The sequence below is a fragment of the Bombina bombina genome, chromosome 1, assembly GCF_027579735.1.
Source record: "Bombina bombina isolate aBomBom1 chromosome 1, aBomBom1.pri, whole genome shotgun sequence".
NCBI classification, from domain to species: domain Eukaryota; kingdom Metazoa; phylum Chordata; class Amphibia; order Anura; family Bombinatoridae; genus Bombina; species Bombina bombina.
Window position 1 is genome coordinate 104623111 of NC_069499.1, and position 7702 is coordinate 104630812.

Consider the following 7702-nt stretch of genomic DNA (forward strand, 5'->3'; position numbering starts at 1 on the left):
CTTGCGGTGGGTATGTGGCGGCATAGGGGTTTATAGTTAGAGACATAAGGGTTAATAGTTTATTGTGGTGGGTATGTGGCGGCATAGGGGTTTATAGTTAGAGACATAGGGGTTAATAGTTTATTGTGGCGAGTGCAGTATAGGGGTTTATAATTAGAGACATGGGGTAAATAGATACTTGTGGTGTGTATGTGGCAGCATAGGGGTTAAAAGTTAGATACTTGCTGTGGGTATGTGGCGGCATAGGGGTTTATAGTTAGAGACAAAGGGGTTATTAGTTTATTGTGGTGGGTATGTGGCGGCATAGGGGTTAATAGTTAGTTTATTGCAGTGGGTATGTAGCAGACATAGGGGTTTATAGTTAGAAATACAGGGGTTAATAGTTAGTTTATTGCAGTGGGTATATGGCAGTTAATAGTTAGCGACTTGTGGTGGGTATATGGTGGCATAGGGATTAATAGTTAGCGACTTGAAGTGTGTATGTGGCGGCATATGGGTTAATAGCTAGCGACTTGTGGTGGGTATGTGGCGGTTTAGATGTTTATTAGTGTAGTGTTAGTTTGCGATCGTGGGGTACTTTGGATTAGGGGTATTAGGATTAGTGGTTAGGCACATGGCAGTTATATTCAAGGGATCCTTTACTATACATCGCCAATATGGTCGGGGATGCTGGGTGTTGTCTATAGTCAGCATCCCTGATCAATGGCATGTATACTAAATGCCTCTCTGCAATCCCTTTGAATATTTTGTCGCCTCATAGCACTTTCGATCATCTGAGCTTATGAAAGAATCTCTGTTATTGCGGTTAATACACTTCCGCAAACTTAACTAAATTACCATGACAACTGTCAAAGTTATAAACTTAAAAGCCTTGCCGGCCCCTATGCCCTGACAAAGTCACGTTCATAGTGACAAAACAAGTTGGTGAGTGGAGCCGGAGGGTGGTGTGATCAGGGTTGTGTGTACGCACTGGGCTATGATTACAAACGAAACAATATAGTTTGTAATAAATGGAACGGTTTACATAATGGAGACCCATTTATGTTATTTTGTGTTCTTTTACATTAAACGTGAATTTAAGAAATATTTGTTATTATAATAAATATTAGATGAAGTGAATGATTGCGGATAGCAGGACTAGAATAACCTCTAATAAAAGGAGTTTACCATTCGTCTGGATGTGAGCTGTTTCTGACATTTATAACCAGCTTTGTATGAAACTGTGAATTCGAAATAGGGTAATAAAAGGACAGTAAAACTATAAAATAGTTTTTTACTTAATGTGTTTCCAATTACTTTTTTTTTACCAGCTGCAGAGTATAAAATGTATGAGATTTGCTTTTTTAAGACTTATATTTGTATATGATAGAGCTGATTTTGTGTTTTGAAGCCACAACCTAATAAAATGGGTTGAGCTTGTAGGTATAATCAGGTCTCATTACTTTATCACATTGTGTACATATACCTGCTTCTTTATCTTCTATCTGTCCATAAACCAATCATCAATACTTGAAGAGAACAATGGAAAATTACCATTTTATTACCTTATCTCTTCTATAACCCACTGGGAGTGTAATTTCTTCTACTGGCTGTGCTAACACAGCTTGGCCTTAAGGCCAAAAACTTTCAGGATGTGTGGGGATACCACAGGCTAAATAAACAATTTCAAATGCCAATATAAGGTTAGTGGAAATACTTGTAAACAATTAAATACACTCCAGCAGGTAAAGTGGTTCATTGGAAACAAATTAAAGGGGAGAACATTTTTGAGCAAACTGTCCCTTTTAGCAAGAAATCGCTCGCTGGGTAACCCCTGCAAAACTTGCAGGCAGGAGGAAGCCTTTGAGCATATAGGTGAGCCTGTGGGATTAATTGTGCAGTATGCTGTGTACATATTTACCTAAAGTCAATATTCTGTATTAAGCTTAACCTGATCACCCCCTTCGGTACCCCAGCCTGTATGTTTTTAAATATTATTTTTGGGATCAAGCGATAAATTGTGGGTGTGGTTGTGAATTACCCACTACCTTATCCCAATTTTAGACTTCTTGTGTTCTTTTTTTTTTATTTTTTTCAATAAAGTGTTAATATAATTTTCTTATTGCTTAATTCAATAGTGTGTAATTCAACACAGAGTTTAAACTCTAAATCCTTACTACACCCTAATATAATTACCCTATATAATAAATACAGAAAAGTGTTATAGTATTTAGCTAAGGAAGTGATATTGAAGCCTAAATGGATTAAGTAAGAGTTTAACAAAGTATACCCCATAAAGATGGAATTGAAGCCTGTTCTAAATTCCTCTCATTTCAAAGACACAGCTAAAAATACAATACTGAAATAGTCACTAAACTTATAGAATTCATCCTCACCCACAATTATTACAGTTTCAACAATAACATCTACTTACAAATAAGCGGAACTGCTGCAAAACTTTAAGAACAAGATTAAGGCTCCAAGGAAGAGAGTTTTAAACACAGGCCTGATTCTGACCAGGGCCTGACAAAAAGATTGAACATCTAGCAAATCTGCCAGACGCTTGTGTAACAAAATAGATCATGCGGAAATCTGACCTTTCAGAGAACTGACTGACAACCTTTTCTCCAGCCCTTCCTGGAGAAAAGACAAAATTCTAGGAATTCTGATGCTACTCCAAGAGTAGCCCTTAGGCTCACACCAATAAAGGTATTTACGCCATACCTTATGGTAAATTTTTCGAGTAACAGGCTTGCAAGCCTGGATCATGGTCTCAATGACCGACTCAGAAAATCCACGCTTAGACAGAACTAAATCGTTCAATCTCCAAGCAGTCAGCTTCAGAGAATCGAGATTTGGATGGAGGAATGGACCCTAAGTTAGAAGGTCCTTCCTCAGAGGCAACCTCCAAGGTGGCTGAGATGACATCTTCACTAGGTCTGCAAACCAGATCCTGCGAAGCCATGCAGGAGCTATTAGAATTACTGATGCTCTCTCTTGTTTGATACGAGCAATAACTCATGGAAGGAGCGCAAATGGAGGAAACAGGTATGCTAGACCGAAATCCCAAGGAACCACCAGACCACTATCAGTTCAGCCTGAGGATCTATTGACCTTGAACCGTACCTTGGAAGCTTGGCGTTCTGCCAAGACGGCATCAGATCCCCCATTTGAGGGTTAACCTAGAGAACACCTCCGGATGAAGAGCCCACTCCCCGTGATGAAATGTCTGTCTGCTCAGAAAATCCGCTTTCCAGTTGTCCACTCCAGGAATGTGGATGGCAGATAGACAACAATTGTAAGCTTCCGCCCATTGAATAATCCGTGCCACCTCCTTCATGGTTAAGGAACTCCAAGTTCCTCCCTGGTGGTTGACGTAAGCCACTGAGCTGATGTTGTCCGACTGAAACCTGATAAACCAGGCTAAAGACAATTGAGGCCAAGACTTCTCCCAAGTCCATAGTTCCTGCGCCTTTAACGAGTGGCAGACTGCTCCCAAGCCTAGCAGGCTTGCGTCCGTGGTCACAATCACCTAGGAAGGTCTCCGGAAGCATGTGCCCTGAGACAGATGCTCCTGAGCAAGCCACCACGGGAGAGACTCTCTTGTCGACTGGTCTAGCTCTATACTCTGAGACAGATCCAAATGGTCTCCGTTCCATTGTCTGAGCATGCATAACTGCAGAGCTCTCAAATGGAATCGAGCAAAGGGAATGATGTCCATAGAAGCGACCATCAGACTAATTACTGTCACGCCGTGCCGCTCTGGCTATTGCCAGGGACATGGCAGTTGTTGCACTGGCTGTTAACAGGGATACAGCGGTGTCATGATCCAAAGTACACCCTCCTGGGATCTATGGCAGAGATTAATAAATTATTGTATGAGTAAAGTATAATTATAACTTGCTAAAATATTGTTGGTTTGTAGCTGAATACATAATAACACGAAAGCTAACAATCTGCTAAAGTGTATAAAAATCCAGCATTAGTATCACTACTCATGGGAAATGGATACTAAACAATATAACCTATTCCAATGAGTAGATGTAAACAGTACTGCAGGGAAGAGTAACAATAGGTAGAACTAATTGCTTAAGGTAACCTAGGGTTAATTGAGCCAAAAGTATACCACAAGATTTTTGATACAGAGGTGAAAAGAATATTTACAATTGTAAGAAACTAATAAAGCTACTTGCCTAATTCCTGTATCAGCCTATGTTCACTAGGAAATAAGGTTCCACAGTAGCATGGTAATACATTAAACACTTGCCTAATTCCTGTAGCAGTGAATAAGTTTCAGTCCCAACCAGTGGCAAGAGGAATGGCATCTTAACGCTGAGTTGTGGTCCGGAGAACAGCTGATGTTCAGTCCCAGCCAGCGGCAAGAGGAATGACGTTGGAACGCTGAGTTGCAATCCAGAGAACAGCTGATGATGAGTACCTACATGTGGAAGTTGACGTGAGGTGAGGAGGAGCGTCACCCGAAAGAGTTGACCGGTCAGAGCTCAGGATGGTAGGAGAGGCAGATTGACAAGCCGGTAGAATAGGAATCCTTAGGGAAGGAAAATGCAATGACTCAGAGGCAAAAGTAGGTTTTAGTCAAAGAATAGTTCCAGAAAGTCCTTACCAAGAGGGAAGGAGGGTTGCCAGATCACCTGCATAAGTGTAGAGTATACACAACAGGAAATAACCAAGCAATGATTGCAGGAAACAGGGCCCTTTTATACCATGTGATACTAATTTACCATATCCTTAAAGGGACACAACATTAATGTGGAAGTATGACAGGCGGTTCCTGTGAGCATGCAGCAATGATGTCATCACCGCACAACTCTCCCCTTCTGAAGCCGGTTCGGATCTCCTGTGACGCGAATCCTGTGCCTATGCAAGTCTTTCACTTACTATCGTCACTGCCCAAGTATACTGGATTGCTATAGTATTGCTGAACTCTGCTTGTCTGACGGCTTAGATGTTTATTAGTGTAGTGCCTGCTTACCCTTGAACTGCTGGATTGCTATATTGTTGATGAACTCTGCCTGCCTAACAACTCTGCCTGCTTAACCCCTTAACTGCTGGATTGCTATACTGTTGCTGAACTCTGCTTGTCTGACCACTCTGCCTGCTTAACCCCTGAACTGCTGGATTGCTATACTGTTGCTGAACTCTGCCTGCCTGACTACTCTGCCTGCTTAACCCCTGAACTGCTGGATTGGATTGCTATACTGTTGCTGAACTCTGCCTGTCTGGTCCTTCTATTGGTTTACCCCTGAACTGTTATACTGCTGGATTTCCTTTTGTTGCTGACTCCTGCCTGTTCCTGGTCCTTTTACTGGTTTACCCCTGAACTGCTTTACTGCTGAAATGCCTTCCTGTTGCCGCCAAGGATTACCCTGCCTACTGTGAGTACTGCTTACCTCATTTTACAAACTCTCTCTGCTCTGGGATATTTCCTATCAATACACTTGACGCCGGGATAAGAAGACTACTGGCCATGTTTAGTCTGATAGAGGAATATCCCATGAGCATTACATTATACTTGGGTCATGGACCCAAATGAGGTAGCAAGAGGGGACAGATTCTGGGAACCCACACCATGCACTTGCAGAATTTGGATTCTAAACTAGAGGCTATAACCACTATGCTCTCCTCACTGGTTGCAGAGAAGAACGCTGCTCCTGTTCTTACACAGCCGGTCCCTGCTGCTAGTGCTGCAGCTTCTTCGCCTGCTTCTGGAAGTATACCTCAGATACCATTACCTGACAAGTATAATGGTACTACCGACTTTAGGGCTTTTCTCAACCAGTGCAGGCTGCACTTTTGCAATGATCCTCACACCTTCCAGTCTCATCAGTCAAAGGTCACTTTTATCATTTCTTTGATGAAAGACAAGGCCCTAAGCCTGGTTCTCTCCCCTTTTGCAACATAGCGCTCAGCTCCTGAACGATGCTGATGCCTTAAATTCTGCTTCATCTTCTGTGTTTGGGACCTCCGACTGCACTTCTGCTGCAGAGTACTCTCTCTTGGATCTCTGCCAGAGCAATAGATCTGTGGCACAATACACCATAGTGTTTCGCACCTTGGCACTTGTGACCAATTGGGATGGCAGTGCTCTCAAGACGGCCTTAAGCAGAGGTTTGCATGAGCGCATCAAGGATGAGCTTACTTATAGTGATGTACCTTCTTCCCTGGATGAATTCATAACACTTTGCTTTTAGGAGAGACATGCTGAAAGAGACAGAACTCATAGATCTCTTCCTTCTCGTCCTCCTACTCGTCCTGTCTCTAGACTATCCTCTTCCCCTTCGGCACCTCCAATTACCTCTGTAAAGGAACCCATGGATCTCTCCTCCATCAAGCCCACAGAATCTGAAAGACAGAGAAGGAGATTGAGACTGTGTTTCTACTGTGGTTCTAACTCACACCAACTAAAGAATTGTGATATTCTGCCAGGAAAAGCCAATGCTTAGAGGATAAAACTGGGGTACCTCTAAGCGTGGTCTCTATTAAATCCCCTCACTTCTCTCAGATCCTGGTACCTGTTACCCATACCTTCCTTCAGAATTCTGTCCATGCTCAAGCCTTCATTTATTCAGGGGCAGCTGGACATTTTCTTGATCACAATTTTATGATTCAGGCAAGGTTGCCTCTTCTGCAGAAAAAACAATGTCTCAAAATAACTACTCTGGATGGCACTCCCCTTGGATCAGGGTTAATCCATTTTGAATCTGCACCCCTAACCCTGACTGTGGGAGTCCTTCATACCGAACAGTTGCAGTTGTCATTCATTCCCCAGCACAGCCTGTCATCCTTGGTCTTCTTTGGCTTCATATGCACAACCCGCAATTCGACTGGACTGAGGGACAGTTGGCCTCTTGGGAGACTTCCTGCTTACACTCCTGCCTGGCTAAGGTTACTCCTCTGCACCACATCCCCATAGCCAGTCTACTGAATCCTTCAAGTCTTCCCTCAGTGTACGCAGATTTTACAGATGTGCTTGAAAAGAAAGCAGCTGATTTGCTGCCAACCCACCATACTTACAACTGCAAAATTGACCTCTTTCCTGGAGCACCACTTCCTAAAGGGAGGACTTATCCACTTTCCAAAGCTGAAACCAAGGCCATGGAAAACTATATTCAAGAGAACCTAGCTAAAGGTTTTATTCGCCCTTCCTTTTCTCCTGCCGGGGCTGGATTCTTTTTCATCAGTAAGAAGGATGGTGGGCTCAGACCCTGTATCGACTATAGAGCCCTAAACAACATCACTATCATGAAATGCCATACTATTCCTTTAATCACTGAACTTTATAATTTGCTCCAAAATGATTGCTACTTCACTAAGTTGGATCTACATGGGACGTACAATCTTATTCGTATATTCCCGGGGCATGAATAGAAGACTGATTTCAACACAAGATCAGGGCATTACAAATACCTCATAATGCATTTTGGGTAATGCATTTTGGTGTAATGCCCCTACAGTCTTTCAAGCATTTGTCAACAATGTCTTCTGTGACCTCCTCAATCGTCTACCTGGATGATATCCTTAATTTCTTCTCCACCCTTGAGGAGCATCATTAACATGTGAGGCAGGTACTTCTTCACCTCAGAGACAATTCACTGGTAGCCAAACTGAAGAAATGTGAGTTTGATCAAGTTCAGATCAAGTTCAAGTTTGGCTATGTCATCTCGAAGGAAGGTTTTGCCATGGATCTTTCTAAGCTCACCAC